A 16,343-nucleotide genomic window follows, 5' to 3' on the forward strand; every position below is an offset into this window, starting at 1 on the left:
TTTCAACACGTCCTCTCCCACCCAGGTTGTATAGAGCTTTTTATCATTGTAACAACAAATTGTAACTACATTGTAACTACGAATAGAAATTCCCAGAATTTAGATGGTCACTGCATTTTAACAAGAAAATAATTGCATTTTGAAACCTATCCAGAGAGAGGAGGAAACAACAAATTACTGAAAGGAACAATACATCTGATAACAGAGTTAAAAGTTTGAGAAGCATCAGTTGTTTCCATCTCCTTCAATGAAAACTAGGCTGCCAGCTAAACTGATTCCAACAATCAGATGGATTAGGCATCCAAAACTATACCCATACTAGTATAAATCATGACCTTATGGCCATGACTTACTTCTTTCACTAGAAAAAACTATAAAAGTGAATAAAAGAGTTGATTATAAGACTAGGCACATGTTAAGAAAACCTGCCTTGCAATCTATTTGCAAAGTTCAGAATCAATTACAGTAACAGAATGGAAAGTCTAAGTGCTGATAATATTAAATTAAATTAATTAAAGGCACAGCCATGTGAACCTACTAGAGATAACACAAAATAAGGGTAAGACTTGGTAGTAGAAATATAGCATCTTACTATGGATTGTGGGATACAGTTTGGCTCCGGGGAACTTTTGCCTTTATTCTTTCTGTGACAAAATTTATGGGCAATTGCACAATTCCAAAGAAAGAAAATTATCTTTTCAGAATTCAGAGGCAAAGAGTTATTCTTTCAGTTCTAAAGCATATAGCATCAAAGATCAGTTGAAGGTATTGGTCAATTCTGAATGTCCGGCAAACCTAATTATTTGGTTCTCCCATATATGTCGGCTACTAACCACATCAAGAAGCAAAAACCATCAACAGGGATCACTGTACCTTCACAATTTTTTTCCATTTTTCTCATATTTTTTGGTGATAGCAGGGTGAGAGAAATAGCGAATAGATGTATAGTACAGGACAGCACTGTTAGCTTCCTGCCACCAAAATGATTCCCCTTGCATTAATCCAGCTCTGGCTGACATTCAGAGATCAATGTTTAATTTAAAGTAAGAAAGCTCACAGGATGATAATTCTTCTCCATTTGCATTTTGTCTTTCTGTTACACTAAAATAAAAATTACAATGCTCCAGCAATTCTCTTTTTTACCATATAACCAGGACATCATCATTACCCAACTGATGACATCTGAGCATATTGCTAACAGTTATAGCTGTTCATGATGGCAAGATATTTCATCTATTTACCTATCACCAATTAATATTTAATAGTAAATATGTATCAACAGACTCTTTTACCTGCGCTGTTTCCAACTGTATGATTAACGGCCTAATTATTGCTTATGACGTTTTACTATTTTATTACCTGAAATCTATTTACCATTCTATTTTCCTATAATTTTAAAATTCTTTATTTAAAGAGATCAAGGGGAGAAAATCACCCTTTTAATTCCACAGGGAAAAAAAAAAATAAAAAATGCATATGGCTGTTCCAAATGTGCATTATTTAAAGATAAAACTAGTGTAGTGAAATTGAACTAAGAAATATCGCTACTTGACAGAGAGTTAAATATAAATAAAATAGTTCAGGAGCTGTGGTGCTCCAAAAGAGCCACTTTCTCAGGTTTGTGTCAGGCTGATGTAGTGACTGTGAAGTGTCACCTTTGTTACCCTCTTTATGTTACTACTGTACTTAATTGAATGAGAGGTCAGAATATTGTTCTAAGAGGTGACATTCAAAATTCTTTGTTTTATGAATTGCTTATCAGTATAATGTGATATGATGGTAGGGGTTTTAAAAGAAGAAATACAGCTCTGATTTCACAGGGTTTTGCTCTCCCGCTAATTAGCCTGTTCTATATGCAGTTTCAGCCGTTCACAACATTGGAGTATTTTTTATAATAATTTGCTACATTTAAGTGAAAATATGTTAAAATCTTGGTCAAACTAATGGTAGAAATGTACTCCTAAAATATATATATATATCACAACATCTTAATTTTAATTGCTTGTTAGTTTTATAACTAGGAAGTTAGTAAGAGCTCAGTAGTAGATACTTTTAGGGTGCTGAATAAAAAATGGTACAATCTAGATAACTGTTCATAGAATTTAACAGGAGAAAATGGTGAGTCTTTAACAGCAGTTAAAATTAAAGGTGTTTTGAAAAAGATGTGACTATGAGACCAGACAGACACTTGTTGGATGCCTGGCAGACTGAAGCAATTTTGGGAATTTTTGCCCAATTCAGTATTTTTCTGCTACACTTGCTATATGACAGTATGGGTGAAATCCCAGCGCAAACATCCCAATTTTTCAGAAGGGAACAGTGTCTGATTCTTCAGAGTTTATCAAATCCTACTGCTTATCTATTCTAATATGCAAATGTTATGTTTGTGATCATCCACTGAGTACAAAATAAGCATGACATTGTGTAAGGGATGCAACCACCTACTTCATTCACAGATGCTGAAGGGCAGGCATCTTATTCTCAAACTGAATCTCACTTGAAAAGAAGGAATGGAAGAACATCCAGGCCCAGCTGCTTTCTTTGGGACTAGGAGGTTATTAGGGGAAAAGAACTAAAAAGCAGGAAAGGAAGAAAGTGGGATAAAGGAACAGAAGCAAAGGTTAAAAGGACAGGAGTGAAACAAAGTTGAAGTTGAGAGACACTACAATGGAGAATCATGTTGGTGCAAAAAGCACACCACTATGAGCAAGTGCAGTACGTTCAAGGGTAAATTTCCCATGGGAAAATCTAGGTGAATAATGTACCTGTTTCTTTCTGACTGGCTCCACAGTGCAGTCTTCCAATAAGACCACAGGAGAGATGAATGGATATACTAACTGGATCCCATTGCTTTCCCACTACAGGGTCTAATTCTGAGTTTTAAATTCGCATATGAAATTGCCAATTTATGAGGAAATGGAAGTGTCTGCTCTCAGCGGTTTGCTCATGCATGCTCAGTTGTGTGGTACAAACATCTGATTAAAGTGCACCCTGAAGTATTTGTGCATTTTGCAGGACTCCATACGTGAGTGCTTATTTTTACTTCACTTGAAAATGAAAGTACTGCATTAAAGGGAAGCAAATACCTCCTCACCACATAGAATGTGAGGAAAAGATATATTAAATGAAACAAAAATACCATATGATAACACAACATAAACCTACCTGAGGAACCATTTGAAAATGGAGAAAGAGAAACTGAAAGCTCTATCCTCATGTCAGTGTTCTTTATAATGCAGGCATTATTGTGCCTCCTGGACGTACTGCTGTAAAGTAGCTACCAGGATATAACAAGATCAAAGCTGCACAACAAAGAAGCATCAACAAGAAGACCACAATCCACCTCTATAAAAGTCTGAACTTCTGGGGCATCCATCAAGCTGCAAAGCCTGCCAGAATGAGTTACACCGCGCTCCTTCTTCCCTCAAAAAGTTACTTACAAATTTGGCAAATGAATTTTTATAAGTGGAAATACATTAAGAGGAAGTAGCCTGGGATTTAGAGTGTTGGTGGATTTTTCTTCCACCTTTAGCTACAAAATTTCCTGTATAAACCACATCACCTCTCCATGACTCTGATGTTTTAATTGATAAGATCATTCATTGTATTTCCCTGTCAACATCTGAGGCCTCCTAAGGGATCTGGTACTGCTATAGTCACCACCTCAGGTAAGTAATAATTATCAGTACCAGTCAGAGTAGATCTCAGGATAACTTATTCCTCAGACTCCAGCACGTTTCTGATCCAAAAATGTTGGTAGCCTCCCAGAAGAACAGGATGATCTTTTTATAGCTCTCTTCTAACCATCAAACAAGATCACTTTCCTAGCTCAACCATAAAGCCATCGCGTCTAAGTGGAAGACAATCACAGTGGTTCTACATGAAGCACAGTACACAACCAGCACATGCAGACAGTGCACAGTTCATAAGCAAAACACTTAAAAACTCGGGAGAAATTTGCTGTGCACAGAGGTACTCCATGGCCCCTTGGTAGCAGGAGGAATTCAAGCTCTTAGTCAAATCATCAATCATTTCTATCAGAATACACTTTGCATTATTCCTCACCAAAAATGTTACTCGTGAAAAATGGGCATTCCCAAATGAGCTCAAACCTAACCTGTTTAAAAAAGTTACCTTCCTTTTTCAGTAGGAAACAGCCTTTTCCCTTCCCTTTCAGCAAAAGGGAGGGGAAGGGGTTTAGCCGGTATTTCATGTTATACTGCCCTGGGCAGGACTGTCATTACGTTGCGTGCCAAAAAGGACGTGGATTCTCGTATACATAACTGAGAGAGACAATCAACACGTAGTCACATTTATGCTTTAAATAGGAAACATCTTTAAACACACTATGTCTCTGCAAAGAAATAGAAGGTTGTGAATGTTACAAAACAAGTATAAACAGCCATGGAAACAAAAAAATCAGACTATACTAAAAATGACTGTGTAAAACAGAGTTTAGCAGTTTTCCAATGAACTGAATAACAACCAGGGGCAGCGAACACCTCTGTTGTTGCCTCATTGAAAATATGCTGGTTTATGTCAGTCCTGTTACTAACCTTCATGAATTTCCCTGGGACCAAATCTGAAATTTCATCTCAAAGAATCCCATACCAAGTTATGAATATTTGAAAACAGGAATGTATCATGGAAATTCCTTTCCAGCCTCACAGATTTTCCCACTAGAGGCTTAACATTCCAAACATATGGAAATTAAGAGTGAACACAACCAGCAACATATGCTATCACAAACAAAATATGGCATAAGACATTTTCATTCTGAAAAGTAGTATTGATTTCAAAGTAACATACACACACAAAGTGAACCTAACCCTCTCTGTTTTTCTCAGCTTTTCAGCTATAAAAATTATTTTAGGATTTAACTTAGAATAAGAAAAAAATAATAACGGCACCATCCTGTTCAGGTATTTTTTGAAAGCACATGTTATATTCTTGATTTTAAAGTTACCAACTATAGAGAATGCATTTCAGTGCTTACTAGAAGTTAATCATGCTCACTGCTAAAAGCAGCAAGTAAACAACCTCAGTACACTTTGGTTATATATTCTTAATTTCAAGTCTGAAAGCACCATATTTCAGAATTTACATCAGCCTCTTTCCTTGATCTGTTGGGAAGCTCCAATTACTGGATACCTTGCTGTCATTCCTCAGAAAACACTCGAGGAAGGATACACCACAGCTTTAGCAGTCACACCAAATTGTCAGGTACCATTAATAAAATACCTTTAATCTCTAATTTATTTTAGCTCTTTCATTTCCCAGCATAAGTTTGATGATCCAGGGCAGATGTGCTGCAATGTGGATCTGCAAGAAGTGGTCTGCCTGTGTAGCTGGGAGAACTATTTTTCTTTCAGAAGTTGTTGCTGTAGGACAGAGAAAATAACTATCTAGCAATTATGCATCAAGAGTGCCTGTCATATGTCCTTAGTCTTGCTGTCTCCCACCCACTTCTTATTTCTTCTTTTATCCAACTCATGGATGGATGAAGAGTCCTGTAAAGCACATTTTGTGTCTAGACCACTGTCAGAAGATTTCTTTCTGTCACCTGCACGAAAATGTGTTTGTGATAATCTATCACAGTGACAGCCTAACACATATTAACTCTTTGAAAACATAAAAAATTAATGTTGTTGAAGTGTTAGTCTATCAAATTAGTGCTTTCAGGGTCTGTTTTGCACTTTTAAGGCTCAATCACAGAACTCTGCAGTTTTTACACGTGAGAAGGGCATGGTTTCTAATCAGACAAAAACTTTGACCTGACAGCTTTTTCGATACAACTCAAGAAGCGTAACTATTTCTGACCCTTTGAATGTAGGAATAGCTAAGAACATTGCTGAGACTGCAGAAAATGCTGAGGGACTGAATGTGTTCTACTTGATACTGCTCTTACACATCGTGCCTCCGCTCCTCATTGTGGTACAGCACAGTCATCTGTTAGTTCCCTCTTCATCCTCACAGTTAGAGTAGTATATGTGGCATAGATTTGACTTCTCTAAATACATTAAAAAATAGATGTTTTCAAAATACAAGTTCAACTTCTTAACAGGAATATTCAGTGCAATCATGCTGTTGGCTGCATATTAATTCGTGATGAAAAGAACATAAACATTTATTGTAAAAATTCTTAAAAAAATTGCAAAAATAAAGAGCAAAAGAAACTAAAGACATATTCAAGGGTATTTAAAGCTCCAGAAATAAAAATGGTTTGAATTTCAGAAACTGGAAAACTAAAGACATGCAAGTCCTATAAACATAATTTCAAATGTGTGTAGCATTATATTTCCTTTTTTAAAAAAATCCACGTGGCTCCACCGCGATTTTTAATTGTCTACCAGAACTTGACCTTCATCTCCTTAGACTAAGGATGCACAAAACACACAAAGTATCGTATGATTCCATCTCCATTAAAATGCATTCATGTACATTTAGGTGTATGGATGTGAACAGCACCTCAGAAGTAAATAGGACCACAAAAGCAAACACATAGAAAAGAATTGCAGAATAAATGTATTTTATTACATGAAAAGAGTTTAGCAAAATACAAGTCTCTTTGCATAAAGTCTTAATTTTATAGATGGCTGCATTTGCAAAATGTCCTTTTATTTTGTTTCTGCTTGTTTTCCTTATGAATCTAGTATAATCATTGCATTAACTCAAAACATAAGTGTTATTATCATTCATATTGATTTCTAAATAATTTTACTTAACAGATATGATCTAACATAAATGGATTAGGTTTTGTGTATCATGTGGTTGCTATTAATAGAAAAAAATTAGGTAGCTGAAGCATATAGGAAGGCAGAAAATTAAATATACAGATCGATTATGATTTTTAGCCAGTATCCAAAGAAACTTCTCATGGGTACTGTAAAGAGACTACATTGCAGTCACTAACATCTTTTCTGCAATCATTTCAGTGACATAAATGATACCTATTTATACATGCCCAGTCTACTTAATACAGTTGACCCAAATGATACCATAGGATGACAGTTTCCAGCTCTGCCAGCTGATGTCCTAGCTTGACCTTATCCCTGAGAACCTGTCTGTTGATCAGAGGGCTCTGTCTGACCCTGGTTATCCTCACTGGGCCTGATCCTGACCAGTGGATTGACTTCCCAACTTGACCTTGGATCTGCCTTTCACTATAGAATTGCCTGATGCCCCAGGCTGGGACTGACCCGGCTGCGTCCTGTGCTGCCTGCCTCCCCAGAGAGCCCCTGCTGCACCCTGCTGCACCAGGACACCTCTATAGCCTTCAGATACCTCCTCCTCCTCCTCAGATGAAGAGGCTTACACTGCCCAGCTTGATTGACGTCTATAACAATCGTGCATTGGCCCTGTAGTCACTGTAATGCTCATCTTCTGAGTCTCCATCCCGGTAGGGTTGGTTTTTTCCCAGCCTGATTGACAGTCAGGCAGATCAGATGGGCCATGTAGCCAAAGATAGAGTCTAGGGCTGACAGCTCTGAAATGGCTCTGTTTGACAATGCAGCAACTTGGACATGTTTGTCAGTAACTCTGAATGCAAGCAAAAAGGGCAGAAATTCCTCAAAGCAATATTAGAAGAAATTTTAAAGAAATATCTTGTTCTGAAAAAATGCTTTGGTAAAAATTGGATCTCCTTGGAAAAAAACAAAAATAAAAACAACCAAGAAAGTCTCTATGCATATTCTGAATATGCTGAGTCTGGAAATAAAAATAGCTCTTTGATGCTTTGTGTTCCCATTTGCCCTGCAACATCATCACAGCTAGAAGAATGAACTAGATTTTATTCTTTCCTGCACATCTTGAAGGTTTTTTTTCCTATACCTAATCACTTACATCTGCTGACAGAGTGTGGCTGGATAAGAAAGAGTTTGTTGCACAGCTGTCACTGATGCTCTAATTTGGCTTCTGGTAATGGTAGAGGATGAATAAGGTGGAAAGGACTCAGCTTGACTCCTAGAGCTCACACTGGGTCACTAAGGCAAAACATTGTCAGACAAAAATTATTTATAGCAGCTTTGATCCAATGAAGAGTTTAGCTTCATGGTTAACATTAAACATATGCAGAACTTCTCTGCCTTGTAACTTTGCATGTTTGATACATCAATCTGAGGGGAAAAAACCACACAGAGGTTATCCATTTTCTGTATAACAACATTTAAAAATAAAAGCACTTACAGAAAATGGAAAGCAGTTAAACTGCTGATGAATCCAATTGACTATTTGCTTGGAATTATCTCATGGACCATACACCAGCTTTGAAAAATCAGCTGCAGTTACATTTCTTCTATCTAAGAGCATCAAAAAAGTGCAGCCCTTCAGACAGGTCTACTTCAAGTTGACTTTTTTTAATTCAGTGCAGAAACTAGTACATGGTTTCCCAAATGTTACCCTAACAACTCATTTGCAATTTTGGTTTTCAAACCACGCATCTTATTTTAGGAATCTAACAAACCACTCATCTTATTTTAGGAATCTAAAAATGATAAGGTTAGGGAAAAAAAAGCACTTAATTATATTGTAAACTTTTGCCTGCAAGTGATGCCAATTTACCATCAATCAAATGCTGGCTTGCATTTAAAACATTTTCTCCTTCCACTGCTGGATTATTTCTTTTCACAGCCATTATATAAGAAATGCAAATATTCTTCAGGACCAACCAGGAGGGAAAGGTGAGCACTGCCAAGATGCTGACTATGGTTATAGCACCTTGCTGACAACTGTTTTCCGTATGCATTTACCATGGTATACCAAACAGCCAAGTGACGTCAGCAAGAATATTTGAAATTTAATGAAGTAATCAAGGCACTTCCCAGGCTTTAAGAGATAATGTGGATACATATAATGGAGCAGAAATAAATCCATGCTGAAAGCTACAAAGGACACTGATATCTATAGGTGGTGTATTCCAGTTAAGCATTTTTAATTTCTTATGTAATTAGCTAAGAAGACCATAGACTAATCACCTAGTTGAGTGTTTATTTTCCTTCTCAATACGCTTTGCATGAGATGGGATGGACAAGTGGGATGGAATCATGGGACTCAGGAAGATGGTCCAGCATCACTTTATCTCTAGTTTAGTTAGTTAATAGTCTGTGCGATGTCCTAATACTATGTATGAAGTATTTGCTTGTTAACCACAGAAACCTCCTTCTTGTGCTATGTCTAGTGAGCCCTGCTGCCTGGGTCTGGAGCTCCACAGTACTGCAGAAGTGCTGAGAGCTTTGTGTTGGAGGTGTAGGGTAAGCAGAGTTCTCTTAAATTTGGCTGCCCTCGTTTCAAAGCAGTCTTGTAGTAGATAGGACAAAACTGTAGTAATTTAAGAGCATTCCCTTCAATAGTCTGAGATCTGGGATGTCACTTTTTGCACAGTTCAGCCAATCTCTTCTGTTTTCTAGCATGACCCAGTTGCTCCTTGTACAACTTTATTTCAATTAAAGTATAATATTTTAGAGTTTCTGTTTATTTAAATAGTTTTCAGGAAAAGTCAAAAGATGTAATCAGTGAGAAAAAAAATTTGCTGACTCCCTCCATTACGACTAGAAAGTACTTAAGCTACTGCAAGTGAGTCTATATGATTCAACAAATATTTTAAATGGTCAAATTAACATCGGAGGAAAAACATCCTATCGGCAGGCATTCTTACAGTCTTTTTCTATGAATTATAGTGGCATACTGTCATTAATTGTAAGGAACATTAACCATAAGGAACATAATCATTAGCAGAAGAACATGTGAATGCTGGTTTTGTTCGTTATTCAAATCAGAAACTGACTACTCCCAAAGTTTCTTAGCAATTTACTCTAGGACTAAGGACCATTGTACAATACCCAAACCTCAATGTCTTTCAAGATGTAATCTCCCCTCTTACAAATGCCAACTCTGTTTCTAATGTAGACATATTGTTTCAGCTCAGCAGTGATGCCAGCATAAATGTACTGAAATAGAACTTTTCTGGTGGAGAAAGAAAATAAATTGTTTGGACATAATGTGGGGCTTTGCCAAATAAAAGTGTCAGAGAGAAACTGTATGAGAAATGTTGATTAATTCTTTAAAACCGCAGCTGAAATGACAGTTGAAACCATTATAGTTCTCAAGCTATACTAAAAAAGAAGATCTTAACACTACTTTTTAATTTGTTCTAAGGAATAAGATACGTAAGAAAAGCTGACTAAGCTGATTTCAATAGGTCGTTCTATTGGAAAGAATCACGTCGTTATAACTCACAATTTTCCAAGCAACAGAGCTCAGAAAGCAGTTCTCTTATAACCAGGGACCTCAGTTTATTAAAGTAAAATTGCCATTATCTCATTCTGATATTTTTTTCATGTCCAGGTGACATATATAAGTTTTAAGAAATGCATTTCAAATGCACAGAAGAAAAAACTTACTACACATGTTAAAAGAATCAATATAATTTGCAATATTGAAAAGCTATGTAATAAGTCTAAAGAGTATGATCAGCTCCACTCACTCTCCTGCCTTCATTTCAGCTGCCTGCCTCCATCTAGATCCAAAATAACTGAGCATTGGTAGGAGCTGGTTGGAAGGCATGTACATTTATTGGGACAGCTGAGAAAAATTGCAGTAAATAAGACACCCCAGAATATTTGTTATGCTTCTACTTTAAGCAAATTCAAGAATATATTTCTACTATAGTCTCAATTCCTTTTGCAACCAGTGTAGTACTAAGGCTACTACTGGAATCAATGGATTATTACCAATACTAGATTTCTACGAGAACTTGCCTTACTTTAAGTAGACTCCTAAGAGTCTTTTCCAGAAGGATATTGTTCTCCATCAGGAGCATTTAGGAATACACATTCAGTCAATTTCTTTGCTTCTTTAAGGTTTTCCCCCACCTTCTACTTTGTTTTTAGTTTCACCCATGGCTCTAGAACAGCGTATTTAAAAAAGGTAAAGAATCAACTTTAAATGGGTCCAGTGGTTTTAACAGGATCTTTTAGTCTAGTTGAGTATGTGAATCTTCATGCTCAACATTTTTCTAGAAATGCTCAACAAAATTCCTTAAGCATAAATGGCATCACAAGTAAATAAGTATATTTTATTCCAAATTTGGTTTGTGTATGTAAGGAGATGAACAACTATAACCATAGTTTGTTATAACAGTAACATTTCTCTGTTTTTGCTAATTTTATTATAATAACCTTTCAAAGTATAGGCAAATATACGTATGTACTTTACAGCTTAATTGAATATAGTTCAGCTACTAAAGGTATGTTCTTAATAAATGAAATCTTAAGTTCACATCTTAAGCTTTGATTTGAACTTTGTGATAAGTTTAGGCTTCCCAAAAATGGTAATTTTTCCTAGTTTCCCATAGAAGGAAAAACTGGCAATCTGTGAAAAGGTCCTTCCACTGGATTAACCACATGAATTTGCTGTTAGGATGAAAAATCTCTGGTAGCAACATTTTCATAGAGCAGTTTGGCATACTGCCACTGCAAGGAGAGGTGCATTTTTGATAGGCATGAGTAAAATCATGAGTTCCGTGAAAAGATAAATATATGTCTATATCAGTGGGTTGGGCTACAATAGGACGGGTAGACTAATGTCTTTTGCAGCTTCAGGCTGAATAAATCAATACATACACCTTTTTTAAATCGTTTGGGTTTCATGTTTGTCTCTTTTGCTTTCTCTAATTGCAGTATAACAGTCATGAGAGACTGCTCCACATATTAGAATGGTAAATGGCCTCAGTATGTTAATTTAAATGCCCTGTTTCTTAAGTCTGTTACATAAAGCCTTTTTCCCCTTTTTCTGAAGATCAAAAAGAAATTCATGTTGTATTACATCAAAAGAGATTGGTGAAGGAATGAAGTGAACTTGGAGTTTTACCCTAACTGCAAAGTATACAAGCTGCAATCTTATTAAATTATTCATGTAAAAGACAGTGATAATCACAATATGACACGACCTAATACCTATTATTCACAATCCTGATTATATCTTGGTAAACATTGTTTGCTTATTGAAAACTTGCTTATTTATTTATTGAAGAAAATCTTAAATATAAACTGTGTTTGTTTTTCTGCAATACTGTATTTTTCCTGTCTGTTTCAGCTCTCAGAGGCTTTCTAGGTCTTAGTCCATCTAAGTACTTCTGAATCATCTGCAAATTAATTATTCACCTATAGAAAACAATACTGCAGTGCCCCAGACCATTTTGGAACATTTCAACACTGGAGAAGAAAGTCAAGGCTAATTTTAGCCAAAAATACCTGCCAACAATAGAAATGACAGTATAACCTGTATTTTTAAGAGAGGCAGACGGGACTGGATGGCTCCTGTCCTTCTGTTTGTACCCCTTCATTGCAGCATCTGGACAGACGAGTCATAGGCCAGATCCAGTCAGTGTGCTCTTGAAGAAAGGATGGCTTCTCTCCTTAATAAGGGTATGAAAATCCATGCACTTCTCTTCTTGAAGGAATTATCTGATTAAAATGACACTTCAAATGCAGGAATTTTCTCACCCTTTCAAAAGCTTTCTTGAATGGGGAAAAAAGTGATGCCTGTAGGAGCTGTCATCAGAAAGCTTCCTATGTGATGCATTTGTTGTGGCACTAGCATGCAGCTGCCAGAGACTGTTTTTACTACCAAAATAAGTTTTTGAAAATTATATGTATATGTGTAGCTTTTAAGTATACTCAGCATTTGCTTAGGACTGTAAAACAACCCCAGACTCTTACAGTAAATCATAGGTTGTAAAATGTGATTCCAAAGTAATAAAAGAACAGAAATATAGAAGTGTACATTTAATTAAAATAAGCTCGCCTCTCCTCAAATTTATAGGGGTAGTGGAAGAAGGTGTTTACTTGTATTGCAATGTAAATTTTTAAAGATGATTGTCATAGATACATTCAGCTAACAATACAATATAAAGGCAAATCTTCCACAGTCTACTTATATGCATATTTATTAAATGTATAGCAAATTCTGCAACAGTAATCAGACATGGTCTCTTCGCTGTGTAGTGTTAACAGAAGCAAGCCAGGCTGGCAACCAAAGCTTTTCCATCCCTTTTATGAGCCCATTTTTAGATAGACTGCAGTGACAGGAGGTGCTCTGCAGCCTTCTCCTTCCTCACTGAATTCATGCCAGGCGCCCACTAACATCCTTTGCATTTAAATAACACAACTGTGGGTCTCACTCACTCCCGACTGAACACTCAACCTGATTTCCTTTGCCTTTTCAGCAGTCACTGCACTGGCAGCATAAAAGAAAATCAGAAATTTGAAAGACCGTTTTGTTTCTTTATCCAGAATGTTGCTATTTATTCAGCACAGTCAAATGTTCTGCAGTTCATGTGGATGGATAAACAGGAATGGCCCACAGCAACATAATAGAGCTACAAATAGGATCAAGATATATTTTTTATGATTGCTGGGCTCATATCATTGCCACGGTACAGATTTGAGAGGCTGTTTTATCTGCTTAGCACTGTGTGTTCCGGACATTGATTTTTACATTGAAGCATTCAGAACTGCAGTTCAACCTTTGGGCATTTATCATTGACAACCATTTGTGTGAATGAAGACTTACTGATCTGTTAATTGAATAATCATTGCCCCATCTTTATCATGTGTGTCTTGCTATTACTGTCTTTAATCTGTGACCAAAAATCCTGTTTTAAAGATCTCAGAATCTGCAGATCACAAAAAAAAAAAAAAAAAGAAAAACAACACAAAAACCTACAAACGAAACAACATTAAAAAAAAAAAAAGCTGCAGAAATGCATGAATATTCTTCAACAGAAGCTTTATACATTACATAAACTGACCTAGAAACGCAGCAAAAGCCATTTCTTTTAAAGCCTTGCTGTGCAAAAGGTCAGCAAAAGGACATAAGGGGTGACAAGACCTGTCTTCCTGACCTTCTCTGTAAGGGTGTTTCACTTCAGGGCCAGTGCAATGACATCCTATGCACCTGTGGAAGAGTACTTCGACACCAAGACTTAAAAATGATAACTAGGTCTAGCTTTATGCTGATAATGCTAGCTTACATGTTTTGTTACTTCTCTTATAGTTCTGAAAGGTTTTTCTGTCCGGGCTGTTAGTTTGACTTGTAGAGGAGTATTTGACCTGTTCATTTACTCCTTTTCTTTCCTCTTGCTCTCCCTGCCTCTCCAGTGAAATGTCTCATATAATTTCTCTCTTGAAAAGGGAGGGTAAGGCTGTGCCTCCTTGTGATCACCAACTAGCAAACTGGGAAGAACACTACCAACCTCTGACACCTCACTTCATCCCTACCTGAGAAATGAGCAACTGTTTTTGACTGTTACCTGAAGCTGATGGAAAGCTTTCTCATTCCTGAAGCACTCTCAAAGTCTTTTGAACTGAAAATGCCAATGTAACCCACAATTCATGCCAGTGAACTCTAGTCTTGGTAAATTCTCCAGTGAACTTCCAGATTCCCTGATTTCTAAACTGTAATCCAGCACTAGCAGAATTACAGGCTTCAAATACTTTCTTATGCTATTCCCCTGGCCATTTTCTTCTTCTGCTTAAAATATTCAAATGTGGAGAGCTGTTACTGGAAGGAAGAATCATGTTGGATTCAAAGCAGGCAAATTGAAAAGAAAAAAAAAAGAAATTTTGAGATAGATTCTTAGGATGAAAATCAGCTTAGTTCCATAAATTTATACCACGACATACAGACAGAATAAGTTATACAAGACATTGACTTGTTTCTCTATCTCTACTCTCTGTCATTACATATGCGTTAAGGTTTTGCACTAAGTGAAGAATATCAAAGCAGATGTGATTGTCAACAGGGACCATTCAAGACTTTTAATCAGCAGTTAAAGTCATCAGATGGTACCAGAAAGTACAATCTTACCGATTGTAGCACAAAATAGAAGTAGTCTGCTATTACTTTTGAAGAAAGGAGGATTACTAAAATAGCTAGTAGAAGTGAGGCAGCATGAACAACGTGACTTTCTCTCTGTACTCCATTTCCATTTGGAGCTAATTCAAGAAAAGTGGTAGATCTGTGTGAATTGATCATTGTTGTTAAGCTGAACATCCAGGACAGAACTGCTTGTGTACCAGTCTGAGTCCATGCACTCTAGGATAGGGAGTCATAAAGCAAGGGCACGTCACCTGTTTCTCTTCTATTGAGGTGTTTTCAAGGCCTTAACTCCCTGTTCCAGCTTGTATCAGAATAGATTTGAGTTATCAGTAAAAGGAATAATTTAAAAAAGAGGGAAAAGAAGAAAAAAGGAAAGCCCATTTTGGATTACTTAGTGAACAAAACTTACCAGATGGCATTAGAGTTAGTATAAAATATGTTTCTTTCCAGTTGTCTAGCTTACAGTGTTGTAACCAGGAAGTTTTCCCTAGGCATCAGTAGTGATAATGGCAGAAATACATCCCTCTCTGAATCTGCCTTTGAAGAGGCATCTCTTTCTCATTAGTGCTATACCTGTAGGCTGGGGTCCCCAGGCAGTTTCTTACTGAAGTGCTTTAAGATGGGTGATGTGAATATGCCTTCCTCTAAATACTTACTAACAGAAAAAAGTCAGGATTTAAAGAAACTATACATTAGCCAATCTAAAAGTCACACTGATTTCAATGAGATGGGATTAGGCTCTAGATAAATATGTTTGGGGGAAAAAAGGTCTACTTAAGGAAACATGGTTATTTGCATTGTTTGAAGAACAGTAACAAAAGCAACAAACTCAGAAAATCTGTTTATTAATTTTGAGTAAATGGAGCTGCTGAAAAGATAATACTTGTCAAATACACGGACAAAGAAAATAGTCTTATATAGTGTTATATAGTATAAGTATATACTTACACTAGTTACGTATGTGTATATACTAGTTACGTATGTGTATATACCAGTTATACGTGTATATAACTAGGTTGCCAGCCAGGGTCCAAACGTGCTGTGTTCTGCACAGCAGTCCAGGAACAGCAAGATCACCAATTTATTTCATGCTTACCCTTAAAGGCAATAAGAAATATTGGTAAGTCTGAGGAGGTTTCATTACTTATACCCCCAGCATCATCTTGTGACTCTCTCTTATTAAAAATCTATTCTTTCCACAAAAATCAACCAGCCATTTTTCTGACAGATTCTGCTTTTTGGTATGTGCTTCTGGACTGCATGTCAAGTAGGCATTTCATTACATGAAGAGAAACGGGATTTCAATGGTGATTTAGAATAGAGGATAAAGCAGTAAATGAATTCAATCTTCATTCCTTGTAAAACCCAGAATCAAAAAGGTTTTTTCTCTGATGAACATGGTCCTCCATTTTCAGTTAGTTCTCATACTTACACACTGCCTCAAAAAAAGAAATTTGTAGATTTAA

The sequence above is a fragment of the Falco punctatus genome (genome assembly GCF_963210335.1).
Source record: "Falco punctatus genome assembly, chromosome: 1".
In the NCBI taxonomy this organism is placed as follows: Eukaryota; Metazoa; Chordata; class Aves; order Falconiformes; family Falconidae; genus Falco; species Falco punctatus.